Raw genomic sequence first — 19,786 nt, forward strand, 5'->3', positions numbered from 1 at the left:
TAAAAAGAGACACCAGAATTCTATGCCTGGGAAGGAGCCAAGCTGGCCTGGTGCTGAGTGCGGAAATATTCCATCTCTCTTCTGTGCCCAGAATTATTTTTGTTTTCTTTGATACACAACCTAGATACAGCCACAGTAAGGAAACTGGTTGATTTTCAAAACCCAAACTCCTTTCCTGTTTATCAGCTGTTTTTTTTTTAAAGCTACCACTATTACCCTTGGTACCAGGCTATCTTTGTGGGTGGTGGTTCATCCATTTTTTTTTTTTTGTTGTTGTTGTTCTGCTTCATGGGTGCTGGGGATTACTAGGACCCTGTGCTTGCCAAACAAGTATTCTTCTACTGAGCCATATCTCTAGCCCTCTTCTTACTTTTATTTTTTTAAAATTAAATGTAGTAACTCATTAACTGTGATTATGCTATCCATATTCTTCTGGGTGTGGGCCTTCTACTGAAGTGTGGTTGACTTACTAGGAGCCACACCCTTACAAAATGAATTCTTCCTTCCTCAGAAGCCATCAGCTGTCCCTATTTCTTCAGCAAAGGGTAGGGGAGTATGAAGGCCTTCTCACTCCATGCGGGAAGGTTGACTGGTTTGATCCAGTGCAGTTGCTGTGGGGTCATGAGTGCAGTGGTCCTATCCAGAAGGCACTGTTTTGCTCCAGTTCCCCCTGACCTCTGGCTCCTCTGCTGTGGTTCTGATCTACCGCGGTCCCTGAGCCTTGGGAAGAGGTGTGAGATAGGTGTCCTGTTTGTCATGTATTTTCCACACTTTGGCCAGCTGTGAGTTTCCACCTTAACCACCTGCTGTACAAAGAAACTCCTCTGCCGAGACCGCTCAGCTGTTAGGTAGAGAGAGATGAATTTGGAGCAAGCACAATTCAATACAGCGTCCTAGAGCCTATGAATTCCCCATCCGTGGGTTCTTGGTAAGATCTTCAATACCAGGCATGCGTTTCCTTCTTTGTGGACCGTAGATCCCGTTAGAAAGTGGCTGCTGACCCTGTGACACACAGGGTGTTACAGTGTACCCTGTGGCAGTGTTGCATGTGTGAGAACACCTCGCCGCCCTGTTCATTATTGTGGTTCATAGGCATCACAGCTGGGTAAGTCTGCTGCTTGCCTCCCCCGACCCCAGCCTCCCCCCACCACCCAGTGCCGAGAGAGCCGGCTAGTGGGGAGAAAGCGTCAGGACCAGTGTGGCTTCTCCTTGTGGTGTGTGGTGTCTCCAGCAGTAGTTTTTCCATCAAATTCTGAGGGGCAACTAAGAACAATGGCAGTAGCCTATATTGTTGTAGGGGTCTTTGAGGTCGCTTGATCAACAGCAGGAGGGGAGTTTATCCCACCCCCTGCACTGCCCTTTGTATTTGACAACCTATGGCTTCTGTGACCATCATAATTTCCTGTGTAGGGTGAGTCTAGTGCAACCCCCTAACTTCTCCATCTATATGAAACATTAGATTTCCATATGGTTTTTTCATAGATCCTGAGAGCTAGTTATGAATTTCCTGACAGGATCTCTCTAAGTTGCCTAGGCTGAATTTGAACTCAGTCTGTGACGCAAGCAGGCCTTGAGCCTCCCAAGCAACTGTAATTCTAAGCCTGGGAGACCATGTAGGGCTCGTGGTTTTGTTTTTTTGTTTTTTTTATCTACTGTATGTTCCTAACAGTGTGCCAGAGGAAGTGGCTATTGTATCTTGGAGGCGAGAGTGGCTACTGAATGCTGTTATCCCAGAACCAATACTAGGCTCTAACTCAGGAGGGATTTTGTGGCATCTTTCTCTCTGGCGTGACCACATACTCGACAGGAAACAAAACACAGGAAGCGTTTATTGTGGATCCCAGTTTGAGGGTGTGTATGTTTTGCCTCACAGTTTGAGGGTGCATCCAAAGGGTCAGGGAGGACAGGGCAGCAGGGCTATGAGGCAGCTGGTCATGTTCCCTCTGCAATCAGGAAGCAGAGAGGTAGAGGCTTGTGCCCAGCTTGCTGCTCTTGTTCAGTCCTGTGTTCCAAGTGTTGCTCCTATTTAGGGCGAGTCTTCCAATTTTAATGAACTCAGTCTAGAAACTTCTTCATAGGCATGCCCAGAGATTTGTTTCCTAGGAGATTAACCATCCCAGACATAGTGGTGGGTTTTGGCCTCAGCTGGATCTGGGTGGAAATCCTGACTGATAGGTCGCTTAGGCATCTTAATCTCTGTGGACTTCTGGGGGCTTCATTATCCTGTCATGAGAAATGTGTAGGTCAGCAATCTTGTGTGTGCAGATTCTGGGCACTTGTTTCTGGGGCAGTAGGTTCCCTGGTTTGCCCTGTGGCTTCTTCCTCTAAGTCAGAAGAAGTTGGGGGCACGTTGGTTCGTTGTTGGCCTTCCACAGCCCATCCAGCATAGAACAGATACTCAGCAAGGATTCGGCCATAATGACTGAGCGAATGACGGGTAGGGTCTACTGTGGAACACAGCCTCCTGGAAGCCCGTTCTTTCCGTTATCAGAGTGAGGCCAATGTGTTCTAGGAATACACAGCTGGGGAAAGGAAATGTTCGGAGCCTGGGAGAGTCGGCACCCATGGAGACATCCTCATCCCCACTGACAAGAGAGTCTGCTAGGGTAGAAAGTCATAGATAGGGCGAGCAGAGAGGACACATGTCCCCACACGCTGCCGGTCTCCAGGGAGAGAGTGCATAGGAGACTCACATAATAGTTGTTGTCTCTTAATAGTCAACAATGACACACTGCTAATGAGACCCTGGGTAAAGAAGCAGCTTTCCTCCTCTGTTGGCCTTGATAGCACTTCAGACTTCTTGTGGAATCCTGCCAATACATGACACTGAGTTTGTGAGGTGGGGAGCAGGGCACCTTCCGTGCCCCCCAACTTCCAGGGCCTGTGCCTCAGCGTAAATACCCTAGCGTCTGTGCCTAGACTCTACTGGGCCTCCGTATCACCAGAGGCAGACTCAGGCCATGGTTTGGTGACATCTGGACCAGGAATTCTGGAGACCTGGTCTAGGTGGTATTAGAGTCCTTGGGAAGGTACACATCCAGCCCTATTAATCTGCTGTACTTGGCTCTTAAGGACTGGGGTGCAGGATCAGGGTAGACATGCCTTAACCCATAAGAGACTTAGAGAATTCTTTCTATCTATCTTTTTCCTTCCTTCCTTCCTTCCTTCCTTCCTTCCTTCCTTCCTTCCTTCCTTCCTTCCTTCCTTCCTTTTTCCCTCCCTCCCTCTCCCTTTCTTTCTTTCTTTCTTTCTTTCTTTCTTTCTTTCTTTCTTTCTTTCTTTCTCTCTTCCTTTTCTCTCTTTCCCTTCCTTCCTCTCTTCCTTGTTTCTCTTTCTTTCTTTCTTTCTTTCTTTCTTTCTTTCTTTCTTTCTTTCTTTCTTTCTTTCTTTCTTCCCTCCTTTCTTTTCTTCTTTGTCTTCTTTTGGTGTGGAGACCAGTAGTCTTCAAGCATATCCCTTCAGAATGTAGCAGGAAGAGCCTTCAGAAGCCTGGCTTGTCTCCCCCAGGTGTGAAGCAGGGAACAAACTTTGAGGCCATGGGTGTGAACTCTCCCTGGTCTTCTGCAAGAACTGTTGGACTCCTCCACCAACTCCAGCCTCCTTCCATCCTTAGGGAAAATTACCACATGGGGCTGGACTGGACACTTCCCATTTCTAAGGTGAGTAGGCAGAGGTGGGGGTTGGCTGGGACTGCTCTTGCACACTCAGGGTCTCCCCCTCAGGCGCGTGTGCAATAGGAGACCATGTTCCAGCACCTGCTCATCTGCAATTCATGGCTCTCTTGCCTAGGAGGAGTGACTCATCCCATGTGTGGGGAGGGCAGCCCACAGCAGCTCTAGGCTCTTAACTGACTGTCCCCACAAGGTCAAGAGTTAGGACAGCCCCATCACTCCAGCTGCTCTGACTCTGGTGCTTGGTTTAAGAAGCTCTGGTTCTTTTGGACAGATTGATGCCCCCACCCCAGACTCCCAGATGTGCAAATTGGCCTGACACAGCAGCTTGGCCTGATCTTGTGACTTCCAGGGGTGTCCAGGAGCCTGTTTCCCACAGTCAGAAGTACTTCCCACACCGCCTGGACCTCATGCTTCTAGAGCCTGGGTTCTGATAAGCGTAGTGCCAGGCTGTTCCCTGCCATCTTTGTCCTCTGCAGAGCATGAGAGGCTGCTTGCTAGGCCACCCTCCCAGTCCTTAACTTTAGCTTTCACTAACTAAAGCGTTTCGTCACCCTCCAAACACCTTCACGTCGAATCTCTGCTGTTACACAATTGCCAAAGGGGAGGAATTAGCATCAGAGCACACATAAATTTAAAAATTATAAACAAATTAGGAGAAACAGGAAAGGGAAAATTCATCTTTGCACTTTTGCAATAGAGACTTTTGCAATAGGGATGAGACAAGAGATTTGTGTTCTGGCTAAGTTCAGAAGACGCTTACTCCCAAATACCGACACAGACACAAGTTCATGTCTGTTTTCCTTTAAACTCTAGTGGGACTGCAGGCTTTGCTCCCTTTCGAGATAGACTTGTGGATCTTCTAACAGTTGGTAGCTAATACAGATTCTGGGCATAAAATCAGATTTCTCAATGTTGCTAATGACTACAGTACTTCCAAGCAGGGTCAGGGTCATGGTCTGAGTTTGTCTTCCCACTTAAGATGTTAGTAGCGTAGGCGTTAGTCATTTTATAGGCTGTGAAGCTGTGAATGAGTCCTAGGGATTAAGCACCCTTTGCAGAGTAGTTAGGTGAACGAGTGACCGATTGGCCAAATGAATTAGGAAGAAACTGAAGCACACACAGAACATTAAGGAATGACACACACGACCACTTGGTGTTTATATCATGATTTTAGTGAAAGGGGCAAAAATTTAGCACCCAAGAGTCAACCCTCGGAAGGTTTTGTTAGTCCACAGGGAAGCAGCGATCAGCTAGAACAGTTAAATAATTCTACCTCTGCTTTAGTCTGTATTGCCTTGATAACACTGCTGTGTAACAAGACACTTTGAATTCTCAGTTGGCCTGTGATAAAGATTATGCTTCCCAGTGATGGGGTTGGAGTTCTGCTGTTTCTGTTAGGTGTGAATGGGCTTAGATACGGGCCTGAGTGGGACTTGGGCTTGTTTCAAGAGGTCTTGTGCTAGGGCATCACTATGTCACGGAGCCACAGGGGGCACAATTGCACCTCTCATCCCCATTGCCTCCTTGCACCGCACTGGCCACGACGACGCACTGGTGCCCAATCCCATGGTCACTGGAAGCAAATATGCTCTGTTCCAAGGGGATGGGTAATGGCTGATTGCTAAGCAGTAATTGAATTTCACATGCCAGTCTGAAGGGGATTTTAATGGAATGGCTTCTCAAACTCCTCCTTGGTTCTCTCCTGCTCTCTGTCCCCCAAAGGGAGCAAAGCCCTCTTGTCAGGGGCTGTAGTCATGCCCTGATCTAGATTCAGAGCTGGCCAGGGGTCATTATTCAGACTGTGGAGTTAGCTGTTTGGTATTCACACCTCCCTGACGGATTTGGAAAGTATAATGTTTTCTAACAGCTGTAAAGACAAGAGCTAATGTTACCAGCTATACATAATATCCATGAAATTACATTGAATAATGTGATGGACTGTTTCACTGTCATTAACACATTTTGAATACCTAATTTGAAAGGTTAATGAAATTGACAAACATGACCACTTTGGGGCTCATCAATACTACTCAATGACGAGGCTCTTGTTTTTCAGTTATAGAGTCAACACAAGACTTCATGCCCGGAACCGCATGCTTTTTAATCATAAATTAAGAAGCTCTACACAATGTTTTGCTATAATTTGGAGTGTGGGGCTAGAAAACATTCTGCATAGCAGCTTTACGGAGTAATAATAATTAATATAAAGGGTTGTTACGATTTGACATGGTTATGTTTTAGCATTTCTGAACAAGATTAAACTTGGTGAGGGAAAACCAAATGTTTCATTTGGATATATTAAGGTCATAAGGATAAAAGACAACTTCCCAGAGACCCGAGAGCTTCTTGGAGCACAGTGTTCCCCTTGAAGGATCTCACAGTCTGAGAAAATAATCTATAGTTTTATATTAAACCAGGGAGAAGCGCTGAGAGCTTAGCTCGGTTGGTGAAATGTTTGCCATATGTCTTAGCCATGTTCTGTTGCTATGAAGCAACACCATGACCAAGGCAATTTATACCAGAAAGCATTTAATCGGGGGCTTGCTTACAGTTTCAGAGGGTGGGTCTGTAACAGTCATGGTGGGGAGCGTGGAAACAGGCAGGCAGGCATGGCACCGGAGAAATTATACAGGCAGATCAGGTTATATTTAGGAACACATATACATATATGAATGTAGTAACAGTTAATGAAAAAAAGGGGCCATGGATTTGAAAGAGAACAAGGAGGGGTAGATGGGAGGATTTGGAGGGAGGAAAGGGAACTGAGAAATGTAGTAATTATAATATCAAATATAAGGTTAAAAAGTTCTGTAAAAAAGAAGAAAGAGACGAGAGTTTACATGTGATCCACAAGCCCAAGGCAAAGAGAAAGGGAGGAGTGGGGGAGAAAGTGAGCTAACTGGGAATGGCCTTGGCTTTTGAAACCTCAAAGCCCACCCCCTCCTCCACCAAGGCCACACCTTCTAATCCATCAAAAAAGCTCACCAACCAAGAGCTCAAATATGTGAGCCTATGGGGGCCATTCTCCTCCAAACCACCACACCACATGCTCATGAACATCTGAGTCGATGTCTCAGTCTCCAGAGCCTGTCTGAAAACCCAGGTATGGCAGCATTGTATAGTCCCAGCCCTGGGGAGGCGGACATTAAGCAAGCGCTCCTTGTGCTGTGGGGCTTCCACCGTCAGTTTCCCTGCATTTGAGGCTTTTTCTTAGCCATTTGTATTGATGTTCACTTTTATTCAAATGACCACATTTGGGTTTATCAAATAGCAAGGGGTAGTTGTGGAAAAGCTTAAAAATAAAGAGAATAATAAAGTAATACTCCTCCCCAATTTTAGAATTCAGGCATCATAAATGAGATCCTAACTATTAATCAGGGTTGACTAGAGGAATGGAACCAGTAAAACACACACACACACACACACACTCACACACACACACACACACACACACACACACACACACACACACACACACACACTTATTTGATTGGATTACATAATGGGGACAGGTAGTCCCCCAGTGGTTTTTGTCATCCTGGAGAAGCAAAAAACCCGGAAGTTTCTCATGTCAAGACATTGGAAGTCACAGAACCAGAACAACCAATGATTCAACCCCAGTCCAGGGCTGAAGGCCTAGGATCTAGAGTTGCTGGGCTTACCCTTCCTGGAAAGCATCTAGAAGTTGGTGTCTGAGGTCCCTGGAAGATGGAATCAGACTTAGACACACTCGTCCAGGAAGAGTGGGGTTTGCTTGTGTCTACTTCCCTCTCCTTCTTACTTTTGTTCTCCCTGCACCCCTTACTCATGGGTAGCACCGTTCACATTGAAGGAAGGGCTTTTCCTTTTGGTTGCTGTCTTACTAAGAGGGACCTTGTAAGTGACCTCATAGGCATTTCCCAAAACCGTAGTGTATGCATTCAGAACTCTCTGGATACAATCAGGTTGACAATCAAGATTAAAATAGAGATGTGAGTCGACTTTTCTCTTTGTGTGTGTGTGTCCCATAGATTTATGGGCAAGCATTCTGATAAATGCATCACAAGACAGTTCTGTCATTATCTGAATGTCATAGAACAGACCCACGCAACCAATATGACACCAGCATTACCAGGCAGGTTACACAGTTTATAGAGGATGTTAGCACAGCGACATTTATTTTATGGATGAGAAAAACATAGGCTCATAAAGTATATATGGTGTACCAGGGTTGTGTGAACTGTGAGCAAGCGCTCCCCGTGGACATTAAAGCCGAACACCTGCATATGCCAATGAAAACTGTCAATGCGAGCATTTGTTAGGATGTAATTCCCCTTGGGGTTCATCGCAGAGGAATGATCTGGTCTTTGACAAGTTTCGATACGCAAAGATACCTCCATCTCTCTTCTCATGGAGGAAAGCAAAATCAATACCACCATAAGTGACCTCTGTCTCACCATGGGGCAGGCAGTGTTATAGTAAGAAAAGCCTTTGATGAACTAACTGCACAGTGTTAATGAGGACAAACCAATGGAAACATGAGGCCTCTGAAGTTAGAGCCTTTCAAAGTCAGTGTGAGCGATCAGTGGGGCTGCCTGTGGTCTTTGCTTAGTCCACCAGCCACCACGAGTGTGGGCAGGCTCTCTTAAAGCCTTCTGCTCTAAACTTCCGTCCTATGACTCTCTTGGAGAGTCTAATTCAGTAGCTCTGAGGCGGGGTCTCAGATCCCTTTGCTTTAGGTGTCTTGGGTGAGGGGTAGTCATTTCGGGGTACCACTGTATTTGCTCTGTGAATTGGACAAAATCATTAAGGGTTTGTTAGACAAACACCTCATGTACGCATGCAGAGCCTTGGTTCTTACATCTACAAATCTAGATGATCAGAGTTACTCTTCTATGAAAAGGCTAAAGGAGACAGCAGACAGAAATCTTTAGGGACAAGGAAATGCTTCCTTTGAATGGTTGGTTTCCCTGCAGGTGACTTCCTAAGGATTTACTTTTCACTCTGAAATATGAAAAACCATAATAGTACTGAATTTGTACTATGAGCATCCAGTGCTGAGCTCAGATTGAATGCCAAAGGTCTATGACCCATATTGGTCGAAGTGATCTTCAGGGATGGCTAAAGGTAACCCCAGTACCTTCAGGATGGATCCAATCTCCTCCATAGAAAGCCTTAGGAGGGCTTATGGTAGTTAGCCTTCCTGTGTGAGGAGCTAAGTTCTTGTCCCCACTACTGAGGGAGGCATTAGGTTAGACTGTCTACCGTACTTGGAACATATGACTAAGCAAAAGAGGGTCTTCATCCTGTTCCCAGGGCTTAATATTTTTTTCTGTATCTAGGCTGTGAAAATTTAGTAGCCTCTCATTTTTCAAAAATTCTTCCAATTCATTAGGGAGGAAATGCTTTTAGCAGCAAAATCTTGGTGAGGAAGTGGGTATGACCTATCACACGACCTGATCAGGACTTGGGGATCTGAGCAGTTAGAAAGGGTGGGGTTACAGAATCTAAGCATCCAGGTGAAATCAAATGACCACTGTTAAAGTTGTCTTTCTTGACCGTTGTTAAAGTCATTTTTTTTCTTGTCAAAATGCTTTCAGCAGAGTGCAGGAAATTAAGGGTGTGTGTGTGTGTGTGTGTGTGTGTGTGTGTGTGTGTGAGTGTGTGTGTGTGTGTGGTTGGTTGGCAACAATTATCAGATATTAATGCTAAGAAGATATTTCATAGCTATTTCATTCAACGCTAGCACAAGGGCAATCCTCCCCGTGAGTCAAGTTTCCCTGAGATGATGCTCTGGCTGAGGCTGGAGCAGTGGGGAAGGATGCCTGGAGCCCTAGGTTGATTCTAAGATGAGTTCCACAGCCCTGGGTGTGTCAGTCAAATGATGTCTGTGTCACTGGAACTACAGGGGTCTTCAGGATGGCAAGAACGCAATGCTGGCACATGAGGCCTTTACGGCGGTAGGGCTGCTTCTCTGGCTGTTCCCAGTCATGGCCCGCTGATCTAATCCGAGCCAGTCTGGCAAGGTCATCTCTCTCCTGCTCCCTCCTTCCAGGCGAGTGTCCTGTGACGTACAATTATGACCCTTGTCTTCATTCTTCTAATCTGTCACATCACGTGGGTTAGACAGGGCCCTCTCTGGCCTAAGAAGAAATCCCTCTGAAGTTTATCTCTGTGTTTTTGGTGTTGTTTTGAAGTCCATCCAGTTTTTTATCCCAGGATCTGCTAGATCAGATGTGAGAGATGGAGACGGTGACAAACCGCAGTCCTGAGACTTGTCCTACTTCTAAGCAAGATGCAGGTAGGGGAGATTAGGCATCTTCGCCTCTGGCTGCTGTGAGGAGAGCCGATCTGTCATCTTCAGGGAATCAGAAGGTAGCACTCACCAGGCAGTAGACCCGTCTGATGTCATCTCAGGCTGTGCAGGAGTCACATGTTCCCCTCTTCTCACAGGCTCTCGTAGTGCAGCCACAGAGCCCAAAGCCCCGCGAGTGTCCCTTGTATCAACCACAAGCAGTAAACGGTCATTCTGGCTGGATGAGCCCATGCAGGGTAGCCAGAGCGGTACCAGCCCCACAGACTTCTTCAGGCAGTGTCGAGCCATTGCCCCTGTTACATTGCTGGTGTTACAGCCACAGCCACTCTCTCTGCTCTGGCTCCAGTGATGTGGCTTGGTTGAGATGACACTTGTTGGTTCTGGACATGCAGGCAGGCATCTAGGACCTCTTCCTCCTCTGTGATCCTCACCCATAGGGTGCCTCCAGAGCATCCTTTTCCCATGCGTGGCTTTGACCAAATCCCTTGCTGCCTTCCTGAGCAGAAGCTTCTTGGGAGTGCATCAGCCTGAGCTGAAAGCCCGCATTCAGCACATGAACTGGCTGCCAGAGTCACTGTGAACTGTACTGTTTCTCCAAATGTCCTCGATCTCCCAACCCTTCCTCAGGCTTTGTTGCTGTCTATGTTGTTGGGCTCAGGGTGAAAGGCCCAAGGCCACCCACCAGGTTACAGAAGAGTTGAGTACAGCTTTGTTAAAACAAAGTTAAAACCTTAAAAGGTTTCAGATCTTAGAAAATGGACAGGATCCGCTGTCAACCTGCAAAATTATGGCTGCTGGGTCTAGCAGACTATCGAGCCATTTCTCAGTTAAATCGGCCCGAAGTGTGCTATTCAGATTTTGATGTTTATTTACTTACTCATTAGTGTTTATGTTGGATTCTGTTGCAAGACTCTGGAGAAACCAATAAAGCTTTCATTACGTGTGGGAAAAATAGACGAATATAGAAATTGCTTTCTCTTTGCTGAGCCACAGGGAAGATTCTCGTAGGCTAGCTCTGCTCTTTGGAACCCGTTAGACCCTCAGATCATGCCGGCTTTGGGGAGCTCAGGGGACAAGCAGCCTCTTCATAGGGTTAGGATGTCACACCACACATTTATAACGAGGCTCATGCTGAAAAGGACTTCCCTGTACGGCGAATATGGGATATATTTCCCATCTTCAGTCTGCCCAAAAGGGCAGTTGCCCGAGCACGGGGGCGGGGATTCTCTGCCCTCGCCTCCCCTGCCAACTCCAGCAGGAACTGTCTCCAGCCACGGTGCCGGTGCCGGTGCCGGTGCTGGGGCCATGACGGCCGTTCTTTCTCTTCTGGAATCTGGTCAGGTGTGCCTGTCTTGAAGACGGTGCAGCTCTGCCTTGAAAAGGAGCCAGCTCTCTTTGTGTCATGGTGACAGATTTCTTAATTAATCTGCTCAGATTGTCAATAATGTAATTCGCTGATGATTTAGGAGCCAGTTATGTGACTGCTGTGCCCATTGTGGGGAAACATCTGAATAATTCAGCTAATAGATGGGAACTAGCCCAGATCGCTGTGACACGGGGAGGGAGCCGCTAATTCGAACAGGATGAGCACAGACAGGGCGATTCCAGCACATTCCAGGGAGCAGAGAGGTTGTCCTATGGCTGGGGCAGCAGCTGCCTGCTTTAATTATTGTCATTTTTTTTTTTTTGACAAAAGAGTTCAGGTCCCAGACTTTCAGGCAGAGGCCACTAACACACTCCCAAGAAAGTGAAGTTCAAGAGAAACACATGTGATCGCTGCCTGCTCTGGGCTGTGCACATGGCAGTGGGTTTTCTAGGCACCGAACACCGGCTTTTATTTCATTCCACCTAATGGGACAACCAGGTATGACTAAGTGAGATGATTAAACAAGACCTGTCGGAGCAGCGTAAAGATTAGCTTTCCCTTTCCTGGGATGGTGTTCTCGCTCTGCACTGACTGCCACACCATGATGTTAGTGTCTTCCATCTCACACTGAGACTGGAGGCAAGGAAGAAAGTGAAGTTTAGGGGTCGAGAGTCTAGTTATATGCAGCGTCTTACATAAACATAAAAACTCAATCACACTTTGTTGTATGCTTAACATTTATTTTGCTTTTATTGGAAATAATAAAATTATATGGAGTTGAGCCATTATACTATTCTTTTCTTTCTCTTTCTTTTTTTTTTGCTTTGGTGGTGAGTGTTTTTAACAGCCCTTAGATGCAGACAAGTTTGTGCTAAGATGTGAATGTTAAGAATCATGGGCTTTGAGCTGGGTGATGGGTGGTGGCGCACGCCGTTAATCCCAGGACGTGGGAGGCAGAGGCAGGTGGGTCTCTGTGAGTTTGAGGTTAGTCTGATCTACAGAGCAAGCTCCAAGACAGCCAGGGATATACAGAAAAACCCTGTCTCGAGATTTATTTCTTTTTTTAAAAATTTATTTATTTATTAAAGATTTCTGCCTCTTCCCCACCGCCGCCTCCCCTTTCCCTCCCCCAATCAAGTCCCCCTCCCTCGTCAGCCCAAACAAACAAAAAACAAAACCACAGAATCGTGGGCTTTGGCTAGGAAGTGTTAATTTGTTTGCACCTCTCCACAGAGCCTCACACATGCCCTGTGCTGTATATATTCTTCTTCAACACCCTGGCATCCAAAAGAGCTCAGAGATGCAAGCATACATATGCATATATGAACACAGTTACACACAAAGCCTTGCTCTCACATGTGAACATGTGCATACACCCACACAGCACGCACATACACAGATGTATCCACACTCACCCATTTGCATGTGCTTATATGTCTGCACATGTGCACGTATACACACACATGCATGCATATTTGTGTACTTTTGCAGTCACATCTCTTGAAGATTTCCATCTCTGCAGCCTTCCAAAAGAAGGAGAGGCTGAATCCACACACCCAACTTTGACACTCATAAATTCCAGCAAGCTGAGCCCTGCTCAGGATATGACCCCTCGGAATTTAACAACATCCAGGCTGATGCTACAATATAAACTATTTTGGGAATGCCACAGGACAGAATTACCTCTTGGAAGCTTGTAGCCACAAGTAATTATCAAATGAAAAAGAGACCGCCAAAGCACTACCTAATGGACTCTGGACCCCATGTCCAGGGTGGCCTTAGAGAGAGAGAGAGAGAGAGAGAGAGAGAGAGAGAGAGAGAGAGAGAGAGAGCAATGGTAGACTGAAAATGAGGTGTTTGCTGCTGGTATGGGTCACCGCAGTCAGGGTGGACCGCTCCACGGTCACCACACCCTTCTTCTGATGGTACAGCCCTTGTCCTCGCCTAAATCATGAGGCCAGCTCCTGCTCAAACTATGTGAGGGGGTGTTCTTGATGTCACACCGTATTCAGAGAGCAAGAAAGGGGAAGAGGGAAAAGCACCTGACTCTCTTTCCCGTGTTTGAATTGGGCATCTTTTCTGGAAGTTCTTTGATCCCTCACCTGCCATCTTGTGCCTGTAATCTATCAGCTGGGCACAGATAATCTCAAAGTCCATACATGAAAGGGTAGCCACTGGGTGACATCTTGCCGGTGTTGTTCAGAGACTAAGCCTGCATCCCTACAGAAAAGAATAGACACTCTAAAGCACGTAGTTGCTGTAGTTTTAATAAAGCTACAAGGAAACTCCCTTTCCACCAAGCATGCAGGGATCTTGATTTTTGATACCCTGCTTCATGAACCTTCCAAGTCTAGTAAGCTAGTCTGATGGTCATTTTCATGACATGAGCTCCCCTGCCCCTCTCCCCCAACCCCTGTTCTGTAGGCAGGATGACCTGGAGCTAGTTCCATGCCCTCAGCTGGAGGGATGTCACTGTGGCAGGTCCCCAAGTTCCCTAATGCCAGTGGGCATTTGGAGAAAGGTCTGCTGTTTACTGGAAAACCATTTGTTATTATTTACATATGTAATGCTTGCCTCCTCTGCTCATGTATTCCCTGGGAGGCTAATTTGTAAGTAATTGCTTGACAGAAACGAAGCAGGATAGAAAATTCGGAGTGTGCAGTGGCCCAGGCAAACCCCAGAGAGGGGACTTGAGTGGAAAGGCCAGCCCTCAAAGGCCCCACCTTGCTTTCTCAGCACAGCAGGTTAGCAGCTAATAAGGTCCCCAGTTTAGAAGCCGCTACTCAGGTTGTGGTCACGGTGGACACACTGAGGTTGCCATTAGCAGCTAGGCTGGAAGCAGATGGCCAAGCAGGCATGCTGGGAAACTTCTTCCCTTCTTCCCCTCTCCACACCGCCTTCATCGAGCAGAAGCAAGGGCAGGGCTGCTCTTCCTGAGCAAAGAGCCAGATCACATGGAACCAAGGGGATGCCACTGGCTGAGTGCTGGTGTCCCCTCTGAGTTCTAAGGTGAAGCTCTAATCCTCAGTGTAGGTTGAATTGGAGCTGTCGTCTCCAAGGAAGTAATTAGGGATAAATGAGGCCCTCAGGGTAGGGCCTTGTCGGAAAGGGTTTGTGTCCTCAGAACAACTCTGGTGCTCTCTCTCTATACCTACCTACCAAGGGAGGCTGATTGAGGATCCAGGAAACAGGCAACTCTCTGTAAGCCAGTATTCATGCTGCCCCTGGAAACTCACTTTATCCCATCTTGATTTTGAGCTTCTCAATTCTAGAACCAGGAGAAAGAAAGCCTAGTGACTTAAGCTGTCCAGTGTGCGGTATTTTTTTTTTTTTGGTACAGCAGCCTGAGATGACTGATACAGGTTGTGGAACGAAGACGTGTGTTCCAAAAAGAATAGCAAAAGCTAGACACTGTCTATGGGCCCTCTGGGGGGTTTCCCGCTGCTGACCTAGTTCCCACACACCTACTCCCCTCCATTTGACCCCTGGGCCCTGCCAGTTAGGCCCGTCTCCGACCAGACCCTTCATCAGTATCCCTCAGCAGTCAGAGTCTAGCAGCTTTGCCTTCTACCAACCCATTTAACCTTTGGGTGTCTCACTCCAGAGGGGGTGCTGAGCCCCTGTTGTACGCCCAGCACTTGCTACACTTTTGCAGACAGGAGCAAGTCGACACGGGCAGGCCTACCCACATAAGAGTAAGCACCGGCTGGTATCAACCCAGTTATTTCAGACTCTCTGTGGGCCTGATCCGTGGCTACACGCTCATTGCTTGTGATGTTGTTCAAGGCTCACATAACCATATGTAGCTTGATTCTTCCACTCGGCCCCTTTTCTCATTTCACAGAGGGAACAGAGGCACGGTGGTTCCAGGATACACGGCTAGTGGGTGACAGAGCCAGGGTCACACTCATGCAGTCTGAATCATGTCTCACGCTCACTGTGGAAATGCCAGACTAGGTAACAGAGTCCTCTTGAAGAAACTTTGAAGCCTCATGCCTGGGATCCGATGAGGGCACCGAAGAGGGAGTGTCTTCTTGGGGATTGGGAAAATTTCTCTAAGGAAGCCAAGTCTTCAAATTAGCCATTTCCCAACAGTCATTTTACTTTTATCCATTGTCCTAAAGGTACTATGTCCTTTATATTTGTAGGTGACGTGCCGATTGCTGACGGCTCCTCCTCAGCCATGTCACTGTGGTGTTTATCAGCAGTCTGAAGTTTTCTGTGTTAAGTGGGAATGTAACGCTAAGGTCATCATGATGGTGTTTTCTTTCTGGCACACCTCTGGCTGCTAACTTCTAAAGATAAGGGACATAGAACAGACCCAGTGAGCCTTCAGGTCTCCATCTTGGAATCCTTCTCCAGCTCCACTGATGGCCCATCTCTCCTTTGGAGCTTCTAAATACCTTCCACCCATCCTCTTTAGAACATGTTTGTCTTGAGGACAGTAACAATGTCGCTTTTCCTTGTACTTTGCAAGCCTCTTTGGGGCAGGAGTTGACTTCTTCCTCTCTAGAACAGAGTGCAGCCTGGCTCTGCAGCTCACTGTCTTTCTGTAGTGAAGGAATGGGAAAATAGAAACGGCTGAACTCTCACACACTGACCTACGGCGCTGGCCCTCTCTGCATGGGCAGGACCTGGAGATCGTGATAACCCTGGATTGCCTCTAGCTACCAGAGGCAGCCCGATGGCTGATGCGATAAGATACTTCAATGTCCATACAGATGTTTGCTGACATGTGAGCCGAAGATATTCTTTGAAACGTCCACTTTTCAAAGAAACCGCTTTGGAAAGACACTACTTCAAAACGGACTTGATAACTGAGCCAAGAAAAATGTGCCCGGGGCTGGGGGTGGGTTGCTGGCTAGCACATCACAGGCTTCTAAAAGTCGATTGCAGGGGGGAGCTGTGAGCCTGCTCATCTCGTGGCGGAGTTGTCTTTGCAACTGATTGGCTCCAAGGGCAACGGGACACAAGGACATCAGACTTGTTTGAAGAGAAAAGCATCCTGTTAGCCTTGGAAAATTATTGCACAAAGCCATCAAAATGCCACTCTCCCCCACCTACACAGCCCCTCCACCCCAGAACAAGGCTGTGCGTCATCAAAGAAAACTCCACCCCATACCGCTGTGCTGCTGTCAATCATAGAAGCCAAGTGCCTTGCACACTGGCCTAAGAGGGGCAGAAAGACTCCCTGCCTCTCTTGTTTAGTTGCATAACTTAGTAATCCCCCTGCCCCTTTCAAGGGTGAGTCTTCTATTCCTGAAGAGTCAAGATGCCTAAACTCAGCCACTAACTCTGCTACGTCCAAAGCAGCCTGAGCAAATGACTTCTGATCCGTATGTCATTTAGACAGATGAGCCACACAGCTGCCTGACCCACCCTCAAGGATGTCCAGAGACTCCAGGCCATAACCCAGCACCATTGTCCTTTCTGGTTGGAAGTCCTGGTATTTTGCACGAGGAACCTGACATCCAGAGATGTGTTATCACCAGGTCATACTCAGGCTGGCTGGTGGGGCTGGGAGGATGACCTGATGTCTCATAAGGCTTCCCAAACGCAGGTGCCTTGGCTGGTCAGTTCTCACTTACTCTGCAGGTAAGCAATTTCATACTCGCAAATGATTGGAACCAGTTTCCGTGTGAACATCCAGCGTGAGTACAGACACACCTGTACACTTACCTACCACTGCCCAATACTGGCTGCAGCTGGGTTTACACAGAGGAGAAGCGTGCCTTGTCTTTGTTCACCTTATCATCACTAACTAGGCACATGTGCTGCTCTGTCATTTGCTTAATGAAATGGAGTGTGACCTATATTAACATACAATATGATACACACAATATGATAATAGCATACAATATGATAATAAGGAATAGGACACACACAGAGTACTGACTGAATGCCGGAGGCAATTCTGTACCTTTTGTGTGTCTTAACTTACTAGTCCCCAAGGGAAAATCTGCCGGCGAAGTACTGTCACTAGCCCAGTCTTTAATGGGGGGGGGGGGGCTGATATACAGAGAAGTTGGAGATCTTGCTCGGAGTCTCAGAGCTCATGACAGTGAGAGTCTGAGCTCAGGAGGTTTCAAAATCCATGTCCGTGGACAACATGAAATGCGTGGGCCCCTGTGCGCCAGCACCTGGCTCCTTCCTGGGGTTCATCTCCAGCTGTGTGTTCTCTCTCCCCACCCAGCAGGCTGCTGCTGCAGGGATTTTTTTTTCTGCATTTTTGTTCATTGGCACAGCTATCCCTGTCCTTTCTGAGTGACTTACGGGTGGGAGCCCAGTGTGCTAGCTGCTCTGGCCCTACCCAGACCTCACCTGTCCTCTGGGGAACATTCCTGCTTTCCCTGAGGGAGCGGGTTCTGGGGGCTTCCCTGCCCTTTCCCTAGGGGAGTCTTATCCTTTACCCATGGAAGCCTAGCAACAGCCCTCAGTGATCAGGGTCCCCCTCTCCACGTCAACATTTGCTCTGTTTTCCGGTTCTGCCACATAGATAGAGGGCAGAGGACAGACACAGAACTGGGCATGTGTGAAAGTAAAGAGTGCTTGGAAAGGGGGGCGAGCCTCCTCAGAGGGGTAGAGGTTGATCATTTCCCGTCCCCCTACTCTGTGAGACCTACGATCCTCGGTCTAACAGCAGTGTTGGCCCTTAGCAAGTGCCCAGCAGATGAGGGCTCTTCTGAGTCACCTCTGCTTCTTCAAATTTGCTAGAATATCACCATCATTCACTCACTCACCCATTCACCCATCCACCCATCCATCCATCTACCCATCCATCCATCCATCCATCCATCCATCCATCCATCCATCCATCCATCCACTCATCCATCCATTCATTAATCCATCCATCTATTCATTCATTCATTCATTCATTCATTCATTCATCCATCTATTTAGTCTTTCATCAGACTTTTGTTTTGACATAGAGTCTTATGCGGGCCAGGCCTGCACACTTTTGAACTCTTTATCCTCTTGCCTCAGCATCCCATGTGGTGCACCACCATGTCTAGTTTCACATTAAGCTTTTATTATGCACCAGCTGTGTACTGTGCTGAATGTTTAGCTGTCCATTAGAGTCATACTCAGCTTCAGAGAACCCTCATTCCAAACAGATGGAAGTCTGACCAATGAGATAAGAGCAACACCCAAGGCCAGACAGGCATCCAGAAGAGCCAGGCATGGTGGGTGTGAAGGGCAAGGAGAGGGGGGTAAAGGGCTGGCTGGTGGAGATGCTTCTCTAGAGGAAAAAGAGTGAGGGGGATGGGTGGAGAGAAGGAGGGAGGGAGAGAGACAGACAGACAAAGACAGACACACAGAGAAAGACAGAGAAAGACACACACAGAGACAGAAAGTGAGACACAGAGAAATAGACACAGAGAGGGACACACACACAGACACACAGAGACAGAGAGACCGAGAGAATGACAGAAAGGGACACACACAGAGAAACAGAGAGAGACAGCAGAGAGCAGTACACATATACAGGGGCGGAGGAGAGAAAGAGATCACACCAGGAAAGAGAGTCAGTGATCAGGGCCCTAGTAGGTTCCCAAGTCCCCATTCCTTAAGTGCCACCACCAGCAGCATTTTCTGGATAGTGTTTCCTCTCTGGGTGCCAGTCTCGCATCAGAGCCCCCCTGCTCTGGCTCCCAGGGGTCACTTAGCCCTCCTGAAGCTGGGCCTCTGCCTCTCTACCCCTTTGTCTTCTCCCCCTTTCTCTATCAGCACCTTCTAAGAAAGGCCCGCGCTGCAACCCCACACTCCTCTATGCTGTCCCCATTGCTGTCATGTCCTCCTAAGGCTTCTTCCTCTGGAGGAGGCCATTTTATTTCCCAGCAGGCCTTAGTGCCGACAGTCTTTGAGAAGCAAAGTGGGCCCAAGTGCAAGTTTCCAGTGCAGTCCTTAGATGTCTGAAAGAAAATGCATATGGTCTCCTGTTCAGACTTCAGATCCCCTCAGAGAAGAAGGCTTGGAGAATTGTCTACCACTTCATTCCCTGTGTGAGTGAAGACTGGCTGGCAGGAACTACAGGCCCTTCCCTTCTGAAGCATGGCGTGAGGCTAAGTAGGGCTATTGCATTTTGTCTGTGCTCTCAGTGTTGAAGGGGAGGAAACCAAGAAAGGAAACTCCAAAGAATTGAAGCAACAAGACTGTGGCACAGGGGAGCTCACTGACCTGTTTCTCAGCTGAGTTCTTGACGCTGCAGGGTCTGGGATCCTCTGAGCAGCAGCGGTTGACGGCATTTATCATTTGTGGTTGTCTGCACACGAGTATCATTCTAGGTGTGGTGGGGGCTATTCTAGGAGGGGCTGCAGAGCCCTGGTGAGCACTCTGATGTCCAGATGGAGAAGGCTCCATGCTTACTGCTATTTGGTGCTCATGGCTTCATGACTACCATGCTAGGGACAGATAGGTACTGTCAACATGGCACTGTGACTTAGGAAAGAG

The sequence above is a fragment of the Alexandromys fortis genome, unplaced genomic scaffold, assembly GCF_014885135.2.
Source record: "Alexandromys fortis isolate MF-2015 unplaced genomic scaffold, M_Fortis_MF-2015_v1.1 scaffold_30, whole genome shotgun sequence".
Taxonomy (NCBI): domain Eukaryota; kingdom Metazoa; phylum Chordata; class Mammalia; order Rodentia; family Cricetidae; genus Alexandromys; species Alexandromys fortis.